Source organism: Trichoplusia ni, chromosome 12 (genome assembly GCF_003590095.1).
Source record: "Trichoplusia ni isolate ovarian cell line Hi5 chromosome 12, tn1, whole genome shotgun sequence".
NCBI lineage: Eukaryota > Metazoa > Arthropoda > Insecta > Lepidoptera > Noctuidae > Trichoplusia > Trichoplusia ni.
In genome coordinates, this window is record NC_039489.1 from 9,107,152 (window position 1) to 9,128,821 (window position 21,670).

A 21,670-nucleotide genomic window follows, 5' to 3' on the forward strand; every position below is an offset into this window, starting at 1 on the left:
TCCCAATATTGCTGAAAAAGAAATGTATTGAACATTGCAGCAGGATATATCGTTTCCAAATTCCCTGTAATATGGGACGTGCCACAGCTGTTAGTGGTATCCGAAGTCACGCGAATCCATAACGATATAGTTTTAAACACTCTGCGTTACTATTGACAGGTTGCCTAGCACCACCTCTTGAAATAATAAGTACTGTTGTAATTGTGGAAGCGAGAAGCCGCTCTACACCGTGTATTGCGCTGTCTTGCTCCCACAGTTGTAGAGGCTTAACCCTGGTCCTTGCGCATCTACCTACGCCATACTAACCTAATTTCGTTATATCCTGAATTGGGTCGGTGGTACGAACCAGTGTCTGTATTTTGAATTCCGGTCTATTATTAACAACACAATCGATTTTGCAGTGACATATGTGTTATATTAAGCAGGAGTTAAAATTACGACGATAAACTTCAAGAAGCAAATGATTTTAAAATATGTTATAGGGTCAATACTGGCTTGTTCTTCAGAAATTTGTAGTAGGTAAAAAGTAAGTACCTACGTATGCAAATTAAGCATGTGTAGATAGAGGGTTTTGGACGCTCGATACGCAAATTTTAGTAGTTTAGCCATCGGCATAACTTACATGGCTTATGTAATTTACATTTTTTAACATGCAATCGATCACATACGCTTGATAAATGGTAAATAGTTTGACATGCCAATAAAATGGAGTTCAATAAAATTTTACCGTTGACTATTGTAAGAATATATTTATATCGATAGAGTAGATAACTGTTTTTCGATTTATTGTTTTGCATAAAACCTAAAAGGGTTTTAAGGTATGTTTTATGGTTTTGTATGTTTTAGTATTATCATACCACGTAAATCAATTCTAGTAAGATAGACAAAAATGGCGATAAATATTCATTTGAAATATGATTACCCTTTTACCGACACAATATTTTTAACACTTATGCTGTTCAGTTTTGTTTTGACATCTTTCCTCTGGATGTATTTTTTTTTCTATGCAGAAGCATTCAGCAATCAAAGATAAACGAAGATACTTCATATATCGGTTAAGTAATCGGTTTAATCGGTTAAGTAACTAGGTCTTCATCATCTCTATTCAAAGCACCACTACAGTGCCAGACAGTAGTGTCGAAAGCCAAATATATTTCATAATGCCTTCTGAAACCGAATCTCAAATTCTTCAGCACCAATTTAGGCCTCGCATGTGTGCTCATCTGTCAACGAAAACACATGAAAATTATGTATCTAGTTTATAAGGTTACAGGTTGCGTTTTACGTAGTGACACTGTTCTGGTCCGAGCCGGGATGACACGCAGTACCCGCGGTCCCGTCGGCGGCAGGCACCGCTCCACCAAACCGATTCAATACGATCGATAAAACAAATATTGTTTTCGTGATTGATGATCCCCGAAACGCGAACGTCTTTTGTTAAGCTTACAATCGACGGAGATTGTTTGGCCCTTTGCTTGCACTGATTTACAGACCTACTTCGGAATTAGGACGCCTTGTAATGAGGCTGACCTAGATGAAGAGCCTTTGAATATATTATCTTGGAAAAGCCACTTGGATGTATCGTAATTAGTTATTGTAGGTTTCAGCATTGTGGAACTTAACTAAGTTGTACTTAAGAATATTATGGGCTCTACAATAGGAGAGACATCCTTAGGTTAAGAATACCTACAGTCGATGACCCTAATCAATAACTCAGTTTTAGTCTTCCTAAAATACTTGACAAAATCGTAATTGAGGACCACCAAGATCCCTTTATTAACCTTACAAAGCTTCTGTAGATAATCCTTGTTGGAATATTTCTGTAGATAGGTTTTGATTGTAATTGACAAGTAAACTAAAACTTATACAAACTTAGTACGTTACATAGTTAGTGCATTAACGCAACGTACAGATACTAATTGAATGATCCCTTCCTGTACGATTAAAAGTCACAGTTAATTGTCGAGAGTAAAAGTCAATTAGACATCAAGTGATATTGATTATGAAGGTACTCGAGGCTCGCGGATGTTTGTCCAATAGCGGAAGCGTGATTCTAGGTTTTTATCGTTCCAAGAAGTATTTTAATAAAGAGTTTTTATGTCGTATGTACTTTCTACTTAAACTCCAATTAAAAGAAGTTTTATTGATAAAATGTCGAAAAAATGGTAACAATTTAAAAAAAAATCTCTTTGATTTCTAGAGACGCTTAAATTGTCTGAAATATTTGTGTGGTAGCGGTGCTCTCAACGCTACTACGCTCGATCCACAGGTGGCGAGATTACCGCTGAGATATAGCCCCCAGTTAAACTTTTGTGGTGCACATTTATTCTTATTTTGGTCGCCGATCGTGACTAGTCCCCTGCACGTGCCGGTCAAAACAAACCGTAGCCTCTAGACTCAATAGACGACCTTTGAAATCTACGATCATCTTGCCGCACAACTTATACATTGCTCGCTGAAGCCTTTTGTTTTATTTCACCTGTCAATACTTACCAGCAATGTGTGTATTTATGATTGTGTGAGTAATTTCTCTATTTATATTGCTTGCCTCGAAGGGATGATTTACAAACTGTTTAGTGTTGTCCAGCGCACTTGTTTCACGCTGTGAACGTGACGTCACGATTGCCTAGAGATGAATACCTCATTCGGTTAAGGCACATACATTATTTAAAGCGGGATTTGCTAAATAGGAAGAAATGTCGGGTTTAGTTCACAGACACGATGGAACTGTTAATGGTTTGGTACACATTTATTCTGCGCTATCTCCGGCTACACAGACTCAATCTTGTCTATCTCTGCAATAGTTCGCCTGCAAGGTTAGATATCTACTTACTTACGAGAACTATCGCACGGTAACTTGAACGGAATGTGTACACATTCTCCTAAATAAACAAGATCAGATTCAGCTTCCTACTGTGTGTTTAACAGCGCTAACATTGACTGAAATCTCTCCGTGAGATGGCCTTAGATAGGCATCAACCTGTGCCGCATGCTGTGATGGCTTCTCTCTTAAAGGCATAAAGCTTTTTATTAAACTACGTCTATCTACAGGTGCATATTAATTCCGGCCGGTTAATTAAACCTCTTTGTTATTCAGGAGAATAGCGATTGCAAAGGCCTGACTGCTAATGAGGGGTAATGTGATGTCACATGTGGATCTAATGTCCTCATTCTGATGCGCACTGGGTCCTTTTGACGGTGAATACCGTCATCGATAAACAGTATAAATGGGAATTTATAGTACCGTTTTATTATAATTCCGTGTTCTGTTTTTTGCAAGTAGGTAATGTTTTATTGATTTTTTCTTTTGGCGATTTTATAACTGCCGATAAAGTATTAGAATTATATGAAATATTATCGGGATCGCTTCATTAGTCTAGGACCCAACTGAAGTTCTTAATCATGAGATAATGTGATGGCGAGATTTCTTGAAATTGTTGTCTTGAATCTATATCTTTACCTCTATACTTATACTAATATATAAAACTAAAGAGTTTGTTTGTTTGAACGCGCAAATCTCAGGAACTACTGGTTCAAATTGAGTTCAATAGACCATTCATCGAGGAAGATTTTAAGTTATATAACATCACGCTGCAACTAATAGGAGCGAAGACCCAATGGAAAATGTGGCAAAAACGGGGAAAGACATTCATCTTCGAGGGCTTCCGTTCAAAAATTCCTAACTTATATCTTCTAACCACGCGGACGAAGTTAGGGGTAACAGCTAGTATGATATAAAGCTCTCCCTATACTAATTTGATATATGTACTATTCATTGGGAGTAAATTAGAGACAGTTAATGTTGTAATGGATCGACCATGACAAAGTATGTTTACAAAATATCATATATTTAAGAATAGAAGGCATCTCCTTAAGCTATTTAGTGTCATGAAATTGACATTATTGCCAATGCGAGTCGTCATTTATCTAAGCTTTGTAGGCTTCAATTTGACACATCATTTTGTGAAGTTTGATTTTCTGTGGCCGCTTTATTTGAATGTTGCCTTGTAGGTCAATAATTTAACTTAGATACTGATGTATTCTTTGCTGTATGATAAGAAATATTCACTGTTTAACAAATCTTTGGCTTTTCAGCCTTTTATTAGTGCTCGACTAGTTTGACTCGCGAGCTTACCGCTGCGTCAGCTCACGATTAAGTACTCCGGTTGGGTCCGAAACTAGTCGGGCGATACCGATAAATACGCGAGTAAACGGTTGCATCATTTAATAATGCATCATACGTTTTAACTCTTCGTTATCGTAATTGTACATATTATTTTTGCTGTCGTCTAAGAGTAAGTATTTTTGCTCCCACAGAATATACAAAATTCCAATTAAGCTTGTAGTAGATGATTTCTTTTTCATTATTCGTTAATTTAAACAATATTACTTGGCTCTTTATCACCTATATACATCGATTAATACGACGTAAAACGAGAAAGCGTAACGTTTGTTTTTTTTCAGTGTTTTTTAAGGACAAATGCATATTTTGATGTGTGTCAAATTGCAAATATTTTCGAATCAAACACAAAAGTTACGACCACTTAAGTTAATGATCGCGTGATTTTTATCGCTAATTGTTCGTTTATTTTATTGGTATTTAATAACTAATTTGATGCTTTTAGCCTTTTAAATACATTATTAAAGTATTAACCATTTATCAATTTTACAGCCGGTGGCTTTAAGTATCTATTGTGCGTACTTACCACTAATTAGCAAAAGAGGCGTTCCACGCTGTCATTCATAGTACCTGTCTGCGAATTTCTAAGAGTTCAATTATTAATAGAAGAGTGTCCGTTTTCTAAATTTGAGACTTCATTAGATATATACAGCTGAATTCGCATTAAACACTTCACTTCGTAACGTTGTCTTACCTGTCGTACGAGTACCTATTTTAGCCTATACATTTTAATTTATCAATAGACACCATTTCACGCAAAGACAATCGTCTTTTAAGAGTAGTTTCGTAGTAATTATGTTGGTTACACATTGCGGATTTCCCCATATAAATCATAAAAAAATTAAAATAACAGTTTAAGCTTTACGTTAAGTAATGAGCGGACATCGCTGTACCTTGTAGATATCAATTTATAATTTATTGCTCACAGTAACTCAGTACCCACCGCGGATGACTTCCAACATTATGATGAATGAAACTAATTGCATTTCAGATGATAAATTTGTCACTAGGGTTAGACAAATTATGATCCGAGAAAAGCTGCTTCGTTTGAACTAACTGTTCCGTAAATATTTTGGTAGTTAAAAATGTGTGTCACATATATTTGTATTTAAACTCTGTGTTGAGAAAAGGCCGTTTATTAGAATTTTTTGGTATATTTTTGTTTGTTTTTTGCCAGATTATCCAAAATTTAAGATGCAAATTTTGTAACGCATTTTGCAATCTCCCCTAAATAATGTTGCCCAAAATTGTAGCTTATTACAATGACTGGGATGGTTTTAGTTAACTTAAATTATTTATCTCCTTTAATAAGTACAAAACGCCAACTTAAGTAGTTAAGTACTTCTCGAGCCAGCCCTGTAAATTGACTTCAGCCTTAAAGTTATGGCGGGTCCGAACGCGAACGCTGATGTATCTCCGACGGCACGAGCTTTCCCGCCAGCTTGCGCAGGCGCACCCCCCTCCAACGTGTCTCCCTATTCCGGCCGCGATGATCCCGAAGTCTAAATGAAATCGTATTTCGATAAATGGTCGTCATACCTGATAGTGTAGTAGATACTCGTAGCAGATTTCTTGACACTATATTGTCACCGATTCTATAAGAAGAAGCATAGTCATAGCTTTCCTATTTTTGCAGATTTTTCTCTTTTGGTCACAATATCTTTAGGTTCTTAGTCAGCTGCTTATCAGCGTTGATAGTCGGTTTGGATCGAAGAATGTAACAATTACCAATTACTATTAGGACGGTTGCAAACAGTTTTCGGGAGAGCCCTAAAAGCAAAACTATTGCAGATGTGGAGAGTGATAGCGCTCTACGCGGCATCGAGTGATCTCGCTTCCACCTGAGGATATATTACCACGTCTTGAAGTGAAGTGGTGTTACTATGGTTGTGGAAGCCTGACAGCGTTACACACCGGCCACGGCGGCGTAGAGTTCCATTTTTCTTTTACACCCACGTTGGTATTACTTTAAGATGTAGCCTTATACACCCTGAATACTGTTATGTGGCGCAAATTCAGCAATATCCCATTTTGTAAATACACGACACGCTAATACCTAAATCGGTTTTATGTAATAACTTACATAGAGCATTGCCCATTACTTACCTACTTTTTTCAATTCCAAGTACTTTGCGACCTAATGCCCTACCATGAATGTCAATAGTGGACGCTTTAGAATTAATGGGATGTGCAGTTATGTGATAAGTACGCGCCGTGCTCGGTGCTTCACAGTTAGACTGATGAATTATACGCCGTATGAATTTATACCATTTCGTTGACATAAAATTCCATATGGTAATGATTCATATTTATCGTTTTATGGTTTATCGCTAAGCGTGGACAGTATTAGGTTTCCGTGAGGCGATTCTCAAGTTAAGTGCTAAAAGGTTTATGTTATTTCTATGGCCTGTATCTTTATTAAGGGTATGGTTTTACGGTTCAGGTATTTACATGCTGGATCTTTCTAGATAAGGTTCGCGTAGATGTAAGGATGTCTCTTACTTTAAAAAGGATTGCTCTGATTATTGTGGCCTGAGTGTCAGATCAGCATGTCAACTTCGCTGGTTGATACTTGAGACCTTTAGTCTGCCGAAATAAAAACAAAATACTTAATTTATATAAAAAATCAAGAACCATTTTTTTTATTAAAAGAAACAAAACAAACACTCAATATAACGACATAAAAATTATTTTACAAATCTTAATTTCCTCAACGCACTAGCTTAGCTGGAACTTTCCAAAGCGGATTGAATGATTAAATAACAAGGAATCAACTTGTAACTCAACATTAAGAAGACAACAAAGAAGGAAATTCATTGCGACTGATTGCTGCGACCCTACCGCTACTATACAAGTAATATTGTTACGACTGTGCAAGTGAGATGCCGCTCTACGCCCTGTATAGCGCTGTCCCGCTTCCACACCTACTAAAACAGTACTTTAAGACGTGGTAGTAGGGTCTCTGGCTGGTGGTCACTGTCGCGAATTGAATTGACCGGCGCGGGTCAAGAGACCATTGTAACATTCAATTGTCGATCATAAATGCAGGAATTGTTCAATTCCTTTAAGGGTTTGTGCTTGAAGATGAATTTATTTTATGATGATAAGACTGGGGACTAGTGGGGACTAGATGGACAACGGGAAGGTATATATGAAATCTTGATATACAATTTGCAAAAAAAAAAACGAAAACAAAAAACATATGTGAGCAAATAAAAAAATAAATAAACAGTACCTTTTTTGAACGGAACTCTATCAACACACACACGTAAAAAACTTCCTGTATCCGAAACACAAACATAAATATTTATAGCCATCAATTAGCACGCAATTACAGTACAATTCAAATTTAATACATACATAGTTATAATAGTTATGTTGACACAAAACTAGGGCCATTCAAGTCACAAACAAAATCAAATGGCTGACAGCCGGCCCTTCGGCATGCAGCGAATAATGAACGGTTGTCGCACGTAATGACGTGTGTACAAATTGTAGGGCTATTTAGGAATGTATGGTCAGCAACCATAGTCAATGAAGTAGTTCAGATTTACGAACTGTCCAAAACTGTTCAAGTACTCATAATATAGGTAGTTTTTTGGGTAAGTTAGAGTTTTTTTTTGCCAGGGTCTAAGATCATATGCTAGGAGAAACAATTTATCGGAGCCGGTGTCGAGATACATGGAGCACGAAGAACACTAGAGAACAAGAGAGAGAGGACGAGAGAGAGAGAGAGAAAGAGAAACGAGAGAGGTTAGAATTAGTTTTCAGTATAGTTTTGGTATTGTACAGTTTGTTGTTACAGTCCCAAAGGTAAAATAAACTTGATTGTATTCAGTTGTTTTGTAAACCTGAGTTTAATATATGTACTTTTGCTGTTGACCCTACCCGTTACAGGAAATGTTCTAGGAAGGGAGGGGGGGAGGGGGGAGGGTGTTATAAAATGTGTGCCTCTATGTAATTGGTGTAAGTTACGAAATATCATTGGTATGCAGGTGAATACACGCATTTTTTCTCCGTTTCCTTTGCTTGAAGGTTAGGGACTAAGGGCGGCCAAATTGAAAAACAATATACAATTTTTTGATTTCATGAAGCGGCTTGAAGCACATCTCAGTAAATTTTTCAATAACTTTTGTAAAGCAGATTCCTTACTATTAATTAGGATAAGTAACGCGTATTTACCTGATAGTCCGACTAGTTTCGGACCCAATCGGGAGTTATCATGAGCTGACGCGGCGTTTGGGAGCGCAAGTCTCGATCTCAGTCCTATTTTAATTAACGACCAAAAAAACAGTTTCTTTTTTCAAGAGTGTAGTTTTCTTAAACGTAGCGATCAAAAATTGAATTACTCTAAACTCTTCGGGACTCGTCTAAGTCGGGAACTAAAATCCAAACAAAAATTAAACCGCGATAAAATCCGTAAAAGTAGTTTCATTTCAATGTCTAACATTCGCGTAAACCTAAGAAACCACTATGTTACCCTAAACTGTTTTTACTTTATAAAAACAAAGAATATCTAAGCCCTCGTAAGACAACTCTGAACAGCCATCATGATTGCGAGAAGAAACACGTGTAAATACAGTCCACAAGCTCGTTAATGCCTCTCGTTGATTTACAGTTCTTTACTTAGAAATGGTAGAAATTACGATGTTATCCTACCGTACGCTAGAGTGGTAGGATCCACGTGGTAGCTTCCGTGTGCGGTCGGCGGATGCATTGCGGAACAATGCGCCTGCGCGGGTCGGTCAATGAACCCTCGGACATCTCCGCTCATCACTGATTAGTTACTGAGCTTATAGCTTTTACTAAACAGTGATACATTATAATTAATGTTGGCCTGTTAAGCACGTCTTTTGCATCGTAGTATTTTATAAGAAAAGAGTCGGTGGAGTACTGTAAAATTATTGTGATTATTTCCTTTTTTAAATTTTTCGTGTCGTTTTGTTTAAATAGACGACTTTTTACGATCTTTTTTTTTGGATTTTACGTCGAGAAACTGAGATTAACATTTACACGCATGGGAACTTTCACTGCTACGAAACTTAAAGCCTTAAACACATCAACAAGTAAAACATACAGTCATTGTGTTTATTACAATGTAGTTGTTACATCAATGGTTCCTGGTCCAGCACTCTATTCGCTAAATACTTAACACAATCGAACAGAGCCCTACAGAAACGCATTAAACTTCTAGAAAGTGAAAACACAAAGAGGTTTTCTCAATTAACGCGCATTTAAGTTTCCAAAGAAAAGTTACGAACATTTAAAGTTCTTGTGTTAAGGTGGTTGCACACCGGCGATGTATAATGTGGATTAGATTATTGTGGCGAGAATCGAACTTATTGTAACATATTCTTAAGATGCCTAAATTACTATTTTGTTTGCATTTGCTACTCCATTTCCTTTTCTTTTAATAGTCTACCTACTCGGGGGAGGGAACGGGGTCAGACTCTTCCTGACTAAACCTTAACCGCCGTGCTATGTCATCCCCGTTTTTGTATCGGTGTATGGCAATGCCTTAAAATCCTTCATATAGGCGGTGACCGCTTAGATCATCAAATTTGGGATGCGTCAAGGTCTGTAGTCTCCTGCTTACTGTCATATAATATATCCTATATACAGTTTGGTTTCATGTATTCAATTAATTAACTCTGAGAAGTTCCTCTCCCTGAATACTTAGGCGCCACAATATAACTGGGGTGTCAATGGCAATTTTACCGATTGATTATAATTCTCGCTAATTCCATCTTAAGTTTTTGATGAGTTATATGAGAGAAGACCCTGATCCCTTACCTACGGAAGGAAATCTTTTATAGAATCATCCTTTAAGTGGTCTACCACTACCACTTATGTCTAGTTATAGATATCATTTTGATAAGAAACGTAATGGTCTTTCTTATGATTTACGCGATTTAATTTCCTCTGGCCGTCAATCTGCAGATTGTAAATAGTTATGAGTGTCGTCGTCTGTTTGCTTTTCAAGTAATAACTGCCAGGGAGGTAGTCCGTGTGAAATTAAATTTATTGTTTAATCAAATCGAGGACTCCTGTTTCGTTTTATTATTTATGAAGATTTAAGTATAAAAATAACATAATCAACATGTTATTAGACCAGAAAATCTTCGTCTTCTTTTTCGTAGGAATAATTCCAAGGTTCGAGAATTCAATTGTAAATGAATCGATAGGTAATTCAATTGATTCTAATCGATTAAGTTGAAAAGAAAGTTACGTAAATAACACTAACAGCTGCACACAACAGCCGCTTTGCGTGTTTACCGCCTTTAAGTTCTTTTCATCGTCAAGTGGCAGTTCGCTAATCAATCTTCAAACGATTTCGACACACGAATGGAATGTTAAGTTGTATCGAAACCATGAGTTATCGCCTTAATAATGCAGAAGAATAGTCTACCGTTGCGCTCCACTTGGTAGCGGTTGATTTATGACCGGTTGGCAGATTTCGTAAATGCGATCTGCTGGCCACCAATATCACCTCCTAAAATAAGCAAGTTGCAGTTGTTAAAGCGAGACAGAGCGACAGGGCCTATAGCGGTACCTCATTTCTTCTTATTTCCTTTTGGTATCAGGTGCTGGCGTTTGTCTTTTGTTGCCGATGCATGTGGTTGTCGACGGTGACGGTAAACAACCAAACGTGTGTCATTTGAACCGCACATCAAAGATATCACTTGACAGATGATCATCGACGGGTTTTGTAGAGCGCATGCGTCACGATACCCCGTTTCGTATGGATCACATAGTTGCACGGTATGGAATATGTCTTTACCGTTAAGTGGTGGATATAGAATATGATGCTAGCCTGTAATGTCTAGCATTTGAGATATAGTGTCTTGTTATATTCAGATAAAACAGCATAATCTTTTAAAGACTTACATTTTATGTCTTTGATCAAGACTTACATGATTAACTTACTCTTATATCTACGAGTATTTCGATTTATTGTTCTTTTCAGCTTGCGTCATCTTAGAAGAAGTTACATTGTTACAGCCTTGTGCGTGCAAAGCTTGCTTTTAATTCGCTAATACACCACAACACTTCACTATGCACGTGTCTAAATAACGGATTACGTTATCTTACTAAAGGTTTCTTGTGATACATAACTTGGATGCTGTTGCGTTTTTGTTTGGTACCGTTTCTGATCTGGAACACGATTGGTTTTGCAAGAACGCAAACATGTCTCGTCGTTGTGAAGTAAATGTTATGGTTCTATTCAAAAACAACCGTGAAATACAAAATTTAAAGATTATTATTTAAATTCGGCTACTTAGTGGCACTGTTCAAACGTTAAAATAAAATGGTTTCCACAAGCATCCTATGTAATCTTGCCGCGGGAGAAAGAATAGCGCAACCAATTCCCCAGCTGTGAGCTGTATTTTTTACAAACCTTTATGTAGTTTCAGAAGTCTCGTTTTCTATCTGTATGTTGCAAGTTGAATTTTATCCAGTTCCAGGTTTGATAGAGCTGAAATTTTGACTGCATATGTGACAAGGCGATATTGTGACATGACATAGAGCTGATCCGCTATAAAACACCATCGAGTTTAGATTCGTTTGAATTGCTTTTTCGTGTACTTTAAGTCCATAACAAAAAAAGCAATCTGAACTGTTTTAAAACAAACATTTATTTATGAAATGAACGCTTAATTAAGGCTCTGGAAAGCGGTTCTCGTCGCAAAGATCACAGAAACAGTTCAGTTGCTATTAATATCTTGATTTGAATCAACTATAAATAAAGAAACATTCACTTTTTAGTTCATTATAACTTTTCGACTGGAGTTTTAGCGGAAGATTAAACTTAAATCTTGGATGAAATATTTTATATCAATTTACAAAGATACTTTCTTTTCCATTTAGTGTAATGAACGATTTGAATGATGACAAATTACTGGTGACTTAGCTGTAGGAAAAATATACACAGAGTAATTTATAACTGTATCATAGATGATGTTTGATAGTTTAAATAAAAATTTTTCTCAATCAAGGTGAATAATTATGTCTCGAGTACTAGGTAATTAAGGTTAACTAAGGTTCAATAAGGACACAAAACTATTTAAACTATGTACCTAAAACTAGAACCACTCAAAGCACTAAATTTTTAGCAAATGTTTATATGTTTCAATGTTATTCATCCATAATTTAGTAAAGGCATTACGGAACTGAACTGACTTTTTATTAGTAAATTTCATTCCATTGATAAAATCTCGTTTTATTTAACTCCATGTAAAAGACTCTTTGAACCACATCAAAGTCAGTTACGCAAATAAGAAAAATGCATTTAAATACGATGCATTATTTATGATATAAGAACGTTGGCATTCTGTCAATTGCGATACTATAAAATAGAAGATGCCCAGTAAGCGTATTAAATGCGAATGGCTACCGGTCACAAATCATAGTAATCTATGTATCTTCACGTCGCTCGGGGGGTAGCCAGAGGCTAATGTCCTTGCGTAACGAACCTAACAGATTTATTACACCACAGCCTCGTACTCTCCCTTTTATATTCATAATGAATGAGTGAGACAGCACGATCTTTAAAGCATGTAGCGCAAATCATACCGTGATTTAACTCATAGTGTTGAGAATTATTTTCAAGCTGTAAATTATTGTAAGGTTCTTATGAGAGAGAATTGGGTTCAGCGCGTGTAGTCCAAGATATATAGGCGCTTATCACTAGCTTATGTTCTAAGGAACCTGTTGCATATGTAAGAGTTTAAAATTATTATTACTATTTAATCATTCCTACAGTGATTGTCTTTACTAAATATCTGTATGATGTTCCCGGAGTCGTTGACAATTTCACATTTTTTTTGTCATTTTGACGACGCAAACGTGGTATTTTATTATTATTTGGAAATGTACTTTATATTTTATCATACTTTTTACTGATTAATCTTCACTGGCGTGTTAAAACCATGCTCTACGGAGAAACAACAAAACCCATTACAATCTCTTTTACCAATCATAAATTAAACTATGATGGCAATAAGGCTTCGTAATAGTCACACTTAGACCCGTGGTTCAGACAGTTTCCTCACGCATTTTAGGGAACGACTGGTGTCGGCCTGTAAGGCAGCCCTTAATCATGGCGCGATCACGATGCGGTGTCGCGAGTTCAACTTAAATAAATTTTTAATCGAAACTTTATACAGATCGTGATGCTCGTATTTTATTTATTTAAATCGAGCATGTTGCAAGCTCTCTAAATATTCAATTTATGTGGTATCGTTTCGCTATTTCCACGCTCTATTAACGTTTTCTTTCACCGCATCGAAAATACCGTATGAAAATAAAACATAAACTTGGATTTGCATAGGCGAATAGAATAAACAAATTCATGCAATATGCAAGTACCAATTAGCAATGTAAATGTTACTTTAATGTTTTTTTTTTATGGTGAGCCTTAGTCGGTTAAGATGAAACGGTCGGTGTATCTTGATTCAAATGATTTTCTTTTGAACATTCAACTCGGTCAAGTGGGCTTCTATCGCGCGGTTTCACGAAGCGATGATTAATCGCAATCGTATGCACGTATCGAAACAAATGTGCATTGAAATGTTGCGTGTACGCATGTCGGGTAACCACATTTTATTGGTCGGTTTGATTCAGTTTTATGGCTGTGGTTGGCTGACATTAGCGGTGTAGTGCTCGTAAATTCGAGTCGTTATTGTTAACATCGGTTTCTATGGATAAGCTCGTAATTATTGAATTATATGTCATTTAATAAAATGAGGATGCTGGAGTGTCACAAGAAAGATGTACAAGTCTGCAAGTTGTGATTCACTTGCGAGGTCCGTAGTTTTTCCACTCTCTCTGCTCTCCTTAGGTGTGATATTTTATAGCCAATGAAAAAATCTGATTATTTAAAATTACCGCATTCTAAGAAACAAAAGAAAATCTTCAGCTTTCACTCATCGAGTAAAATATTGTACTAATATAATAAACTGCGTCTTTCCGCAAGTCCACTACTCAAAAGATCGATTAGATGTAATAAAATAATTAGCTAATTAAAACCCTAACCAACAAGAGATAAGATCTAAAAGAGGTTGCATAAAGTCATTGATTAAAGTAAGCGGAAATAACAGCGTCGTTTACTTCACCTTTCTGCTCCATTACATAAGTTTAAACTATGCGATAGTTAATAAGCCAATTAACCTATAAAGCGGGACTGTGTAACGTATCAGTTTTGAAAACTGTCGCTTTATTTATAGCCTAACATTTTGCGTCGCCAAGCCGCTTCCCGGGAAATCTTTATGTGTTCATGTATTTCATCACGTTGTCCCAAAAGAGATGTTCGATACAAGCTTATAATTAGATGGTTTGTTATGTCATTGAGCTTTATATTTTACTTATCGTTAGTAGGGATGTGTTTCTTTTGATTTTCGGATTGCAAATTTAAAGTGTCGGAAGTTTTAGCAGGTAAGATAGATTGTTTTCAAGAAAGCTCTCAATAGGATGTATCGTATAAAATATTATCCATAAATCTTCTTTTTAACAATTAAATATGTTAAGTATGTTTCAAAATTAAAAAGTCGTAACCACACTGATTTCTTTTTGATGTCTTCCAAACTTCAGATGCATGGTAACCCTACACCTACTTATAGAAGTTTCAATAAATCATCATACATTTACGAGTGTGTTTGTGTTTTTTAAACACCCGTATCTAAAGCATATGGGATGTATGCAAGTAAGTAGTAAATGACTAATGCGATCGGTGATTGCGAAAGTCTTATATTTACGTGTAATGCACAACATTTGTAAAAGTTTATTACGAAACAATCGGGAGTTATTAGCTACCAGTGAAGTACTGATAAATGAGATTGTTACTAATATAATGGTTTTTGCGAAACGCTTAACTCATCTGACCCACATTTAAAGTTAAGATTAAATCAATAGACGTTTATAAATCATAATATATTTAGACGTTTACTCTGATAATTAAAGTCAAGTATTTTGATTGAGTTTGCGTATCTAATGGTAGCACTAAAAGCTTGTAGTTTCGATGTCCACATAGATGCGTATTTCGTGCGGTGCGGAGCGGACGCTCGCAAATCCATGCATCGGACGGTTAGACGCTTGGACGTTTAATTTTAGGGCGTCTCATTCCCGGAGCCACTAGGAAGTGCACCGGCCTATTTCAGTCCGGCCCTTTGTTGCTCCGTTTATTTCTGTTTACGTCGCGTTTCGTAACTTTACGAGCGACTCTCGGATGCGCACGCGCACGCTCTGTTGCAACAGTTATTAACGGCTGCCCGGAGCGAACCCAATAAGAAATGCTATTCTGTATCATAGCGATGTAATCGTACTCTCGTCATCACATGCCCGTTTGATGTTGAATCGATTCGATTTATCGTTTTTTAATGTTATTTATGAATTAATCATTGTGAGTAATGTTATCGATACGTTGGAATTTATTGTGTCCCCCGTGTTAGCGACTTCATTTCTTTAGACACGGCACATTTGTCTTTATTATGGGTAGGGTTGTCACTTTCGTGAATAGTATAGTAATGGAAAACGTAAGAGTTCCAACGACTTAAGTAATCTGAGTCATGTCTCCTAGCTTTTTTTAAATAATAATGGAGGTATCATTATTTCATATCTTTATCCTTAATAAATTATAATATTTTGAAAATATGGGTGTATAATATTCTTTTGATGAATATTAACGCAAAGTAATTAATCATAAGACTTACAACGTCTATGTAATATCTAGTAAACATTTATTAAAAAGTATGTTCACATCACTGATTTCCCAACTACGTTTAGTGATGCATGTGACAACCCTGCCACTCTAATGTGCGTACATCAATAAGATAAAACCTATTCGCCTTACGCGGGTGCGAATAATTGACCTTTAGTCCATTCCCACATTTGAGGCCAGAGCCGCCTAGCCTAGCGATAGAAAGCTCTTATCAACAAGCTAACTGCTTCCTTCTAAATGAAGTGTCGTGATTTTTACCGATAAAGTCAGCCGGTTGATTAATTGATGCTGTGCCGTGTCCTCACGCAGACGCTCAACAATTGGGACAGGTATTGAGTCACACGTAGCATTGTTTTGTTTTAGTATTTCGTTTATCTATTACTTGTTTTTTTTTAATACGGTAAAAATTGCTTCTTGTAAAAGGTTCATGGTTTTTGAACTTACAAACTAGGCTGGCTAAATACATAGGTGTTGTGTTAAGTGGTTCAAAAGTCTGGAGCCAAATGAGGGAACCCTTGTTCCAGTAGTAGGGCGAATCAGGTTACAATAAAACATATTCTGTTTTCGATAGCAATTTTCATAAATATTATTATTTCTGAATACGAATCATTCAAATAGGATAAGTATATTTATTTTATGTTGCATACTTCTAATTACAAATTCTACTGTTCAAGTTCCCTATCGATTCATTGTCGACTATCTGTCTCTAAGTTAAACACCTGTTTAGCACAATCACGATACGTCTTCGGACAACAATTAGCGCTAATTGGTGATCGAAGGATACGCTTCAGCCGCATAATGAACATTAATCGCTTGATTTATTAATGTTCCTGGATTCGTGATACCTTTTAAATTGCTTGATGACAATAAAACGGTGCAGTGTGAAGTGTAATTACTATGTATTAGTAAGTACTATGTAGGCATTGAGTTCGCTATTGTACGTTGTTTATGTATAAGAAGTGTAAAACAATATATGTGTATAATAATAATGTATAGGCGAAAACAAAATCCAGAAAGGCAATGGTTTTTATGGTCATATTATAATTTGCTACTCACAGATTTACTGATTTATAAATCTTTCCTATTTGTACGGATCCTCAGTTTTGAGAGTCTGACTGCGAGTCAGTCAGATTCGGTTCAGACTCATCGGTCTTTAATTATATTATGTGGGTAGAATCTCTTGAATACTAGTTATTGAAACTCTCACAGTTTAGGGTAATCTAAATCTAAACTTTTTATGGTTCTGTGTTGCAATGTGGTTGGTCCTCTTTGATGTTGCAGAGGTAACGACGCGCTTTGGTAATAGCCAGATGTCATACAGTGATGTGCACTGTTGATTAGACTGTTTTGGAACTGGAAAATTGAAATTTATCCTTTAGAATTAAAATCAGCTAGCTTTCAGTAAATAATTTTTTATTTAGACTTTAACCTTAGTCTGTCAAGATGTATTTTAGTAGTGTATTCTCGAAGCTCGTAGCAAGCTCGAAGAGAGTTATGAATGTGTGAAAATATTTCACAAAAACACTAATTTGTAAAGGTTTATTTCAAAACTAATGAATGTTATCTTTTGTCGTGAGTGCCTTTCAAACGCTTTTTGAATAACCTCAATAACCTGCCAGCTTTGAGTATTTATTTAAGCGTTTTAAGTTTAGCATTCAATCAAAGCTCTTTCATCGAAGAAAGTTAACGATCACTCAGGATGCCAATTATTGATATAAGTAGTACTCAAAATCTCTACATAAGCTTTTACAGATGGATTAACCTATCTCAGTGCGATTGACAGTAATTGTTATTATTGAAGCTTTTATTTGTGTGACAGTGACACACATGAATGCTGTATTAGTAAGCAACCTCACTGCATTGACAACGGTTACCCACACAAGACGCCGCGCGCAAAGAAGACTTGAATTGACTATATCCATGTACTATCAATTTACGCATTTCTATGTAGACATCATCGTAGATTTGATTACCTTTCCATTCTCATGCGATCCATTTGAAATGAAAGGCTGGGCCTACCATCATGTTTTAAATTTAAATGTTGGTTGCCGTTGAACAGAGATGCTGCTATACGCTGTGTAGAGCGCTGTCTCTCTTCTACAATCAACAGTCTCGCTTTAGAGATGGTTGTAGGGCCACTATAGGGGCCGTCTTCGAAAGGCAATTCTCTTGTAATATGATGCAACGTGAGTGGTTCAACTTTAATAGCTCTAATTCATGGTAAAGTTTAAGATCAGCGCTTTAGATCAACGTATGTATGTGGGAAAATATTTTAGTTTGTTCAAGAGAAAAGTTATAAAAGGTATTACGTTAAAAATGCGGTTGATAGCACAATGTTATTGTCATAAAAAGCCATTGTAAACTCTTAATTACTTTTGAGCTATGATATCTATGTTGCTTTTTACGGTTTAAACACCACCAAATTTATATTACTTAGGTATAACGAACGCTACCATTGCTTTGACGGAAATTTTCAGGAAACAATTCAAATATGAGTTTGCTTCTCAAGCTAAAATTAATTAAAGTCTAAGACATGTTCATACAATTACACAAACCGAGAAACGAATTTCATAGAAAACGCAGTAAAATACACTTTAGCAACTAGTTACATTATCTGTGACCATACAAATGCTTTGTAAGTTATTTCAGTTATAAGTTAAACCTGAGTAGCTCCGCGGTCCATTAGGGATGGTTTAGTTGTAACGACCGGCGACCGAGCCGTTGCCAAACGTGGCATTTCTTACAAATGGAATTTTACAAGGAAAAGCTCTTACATGTATGACCGAAGCTAAACGCTGGATCAGTTATACTTACAGTTAGGACAATTGTAATCTCCCAGCGCTGGATGTAGAAATCCATTTCGTTTAAGTCTGTGGTCAGAGAACGATGGGGATAGTGTAAGTGTTGTGTGTTATCTTTGATTTGAGATTATTGTTCTATTATCCATGACTTCATTTTTGGCCTTTGTGCCTCTGGGCCTTTCAGAACTTGATTTTCAACAAAACACTCACGGTCGTAGGTACTTTGGTTGTATGTGTGTTATCACGAGTATTTTCATTGTATTGTCACAGTCTGAAAAGGGACCAGAGTGCAGTAACGTTAAAATTTGCAGAGTAAATAATCACTCTAGACAAATGGATAGAGAAATGTCATTTCCGTTATGTGATTTTTTTAGCCTTACAATTGTTTTTGGTCTATGGCGTCGTCTAGATACTTACATTAACATTTGTAACGCAACAAGTACCGCTGTGTATACATAGCTTAAGACAAGTCGGGCATACGTGATAGTTCTCAAACCACGGCTACGACTATTATAGGCTCTGATTACACTGATCTGTGTTTATTATCTTATTTTATGACGTTGCATTGGAGCTGTTTCATCTAATCATGGGTATGTGCGTTTTCAATCTCGTATGAATCAAATGAGAGACAAGCAAAGTGCTACTTACCCATCTGTCTACCTTCATAATGTGTATATGGATAATATTAATTTCAAATCAATCAAGTTAGGTTAATCTTTATAAATCTTACGATTGATTCTAATTTAGTTCATAGGAATCAATTGTTTCAATTTATCAATTCCAAATTACCCATTTAAGAGATTTTTATTTGACGTAAAATAAGCTGACCTAAAATTAATAATTAATTCAATCAATCAGTCAATTCTTATCAAGATCCACTACTAGACATAGGCCTCCCCGAAGTTGCACTACAACACGCAATCCCCCACTTTCCGCATTCAAAATATAAAACGTTGCAAAACGTGCAATAATGTTATCCCATGTTCCATTTCTACAAATATCTTCTAGTCACAAGAAACTGAATGTTTCAAGCGTGTTTGTCGTAAATATAATGTTCGCTCCGTTAACGTGATCATCGCTTTAGCTCACTTCTTGCGGCTGAATAGCTGAAGGCACTTGATTGATGTACCACAATGGCATTCCGGTGACGTAACTGTTGTGGCGCCTCCCCCATCCGCTATGTGGTACATCTGGTGGAGAAAATCGAATGTTCAATTATGTTTATTTGAATTAGTTCTCCAATGGCAATTTTAATATAACTATCTTGATTGTATTTAATTAGCTTTTAAACCATATGATTACGCTATAATATGTTTTCAAAAAGTTGTTTGTGTCTCCTTCCTGTCTTATTTATTGCCAAGTTTGGGTATTGCATACTTTGTTGACATCATTGGTAAGAGAACATAGATAAGCTTTGTCAATATCAACATTTAAAAATATTCACGTCTCCAATCTTATTTCTTTATTACATTTTCTTCAAGGATATAAAAAATCTAAATAGACGCGTGCGCAGCGCACAGCCTGCGTATCTCGTCCGCGCATGCGCGTGTGACGTATCAAGTGACGCCTCTGCTTTCTTGCATACGCCACATGCCACATAAATGTTCAGTCGCGCGCTCAACGAGCCAAGTTTGTCTTGTCAAACAACTGATAAAAAATTACCCAGAGCAAGGTCCTACTTGGTCGCAAATAGTGTAATGCTATCTATCTGATTGTAATCGCTAGATTTATGCCTAGATCAATTTCCATTCAATTTAACGCTAGGTAAGGGTTCTGTTTGTCGTAAGTTTATGTTATTGTTGCTTTGACGCTGTGTCTATTGAAATATAACTGTTTTGTTCAGTTTGTCTTCTTTTATGGTGAACTTATTTTAAATAAGTGGTAAAATAAAAACGTTGAGCAAACTTTATGATTAAGGACTTTGAAACTAATCGGATGACCCCGTAAATGAAACACTGGGAGAACTAGTAATTTGGTAAATTAAATGGTTCTTCAAAATTTTATTCAGGTAAAGATAGAATTAACACAAAAACAGTTTTAGAGGTCTACGTGTAGGCTTCAACTTTTTTAAGATATCTAGATAACAATAAGTTCACACAAAAAGCTCTTTAAAACTGTGCTACGGAACAAAAATTTCGCGACACTATTCTAAAAGAGACCTACTTAACTTATATAAATACTAAGTAGGTTGCTACAAAGAAGGTTTTTATGTAGTGAAGTGTAGTCGTGGTTCGTGATAGACGCTGATGGCAGCCATGACCTGCTGCGATAGCGAGATGGACGGCCACTGTCTAAACGATCTACGCTTCAGGAAGAGCCAGCCTGGCTCCTAATGGCTAGCTGTACATTGACGGTTTTACGACGGCCCGGCCCAGCTATCGGAGTGATTGCGCTATGATAGGCCCGCCGACTAATTGTGCTCGCTTTTAGCTGATGTTATACCGAGAATGCACTTTTACTTATCGCTTGTAACTGTGCTGCAAAATGAACATAAGTTAGAACTTCCACTTTAATGGATGTTCACGATGTTCGGTTTCGTTGAGTACGCGTGATATCGATAAATGAAATTGAAAAACTGTCGTGTGATCGTGTCTCTAGTTTTATTAATGGCCTCTTTTACGAATCATTAGGCCAAGTATGTCGAGCCATTACTTCGTATTGCGTCTACACGCGTATTGTACGCGAATAAATTGTGAACAACTTTTCACCGATTGTTCGATCGATTACAATCAATCGATTGTGTGCAATTGCATCTTATCGATGTTATCTAATCGCGTAAACATTTGGACGTCCCGCGTGCCCGCGCTCGGCGCTCGCTCACGAACTCCCATTGTGTCGCGTTTCACGCCTGCCGCCATTCGAAAGTAGGGCCCTTGCCGAGAATGCGATTAAAAAAAATGTATTCGGAACACTGATTGTGTTGGAGAAATATTTGTTCGATTGCATCGCGAGTTTCAATAAGACGGGAGTTTA

At 36.5% G+C, this 21,670-nt stretch overlaps 1 protein-coding gene across 10 annotated transcripts in view; it reads left to right on the forward strand.

Moving 5' to 3' along the window:
* LOC113499691 (microtubule-associated protein Jupiter) overlaps window positions 1–21,670 on the forward strand; it is a 120,434-nt gene that overhangs the window by 8,167 nt on the left and 90,597 nt on the right. The gene's annotated exons all lie outside the window — the stretch shown is intronic.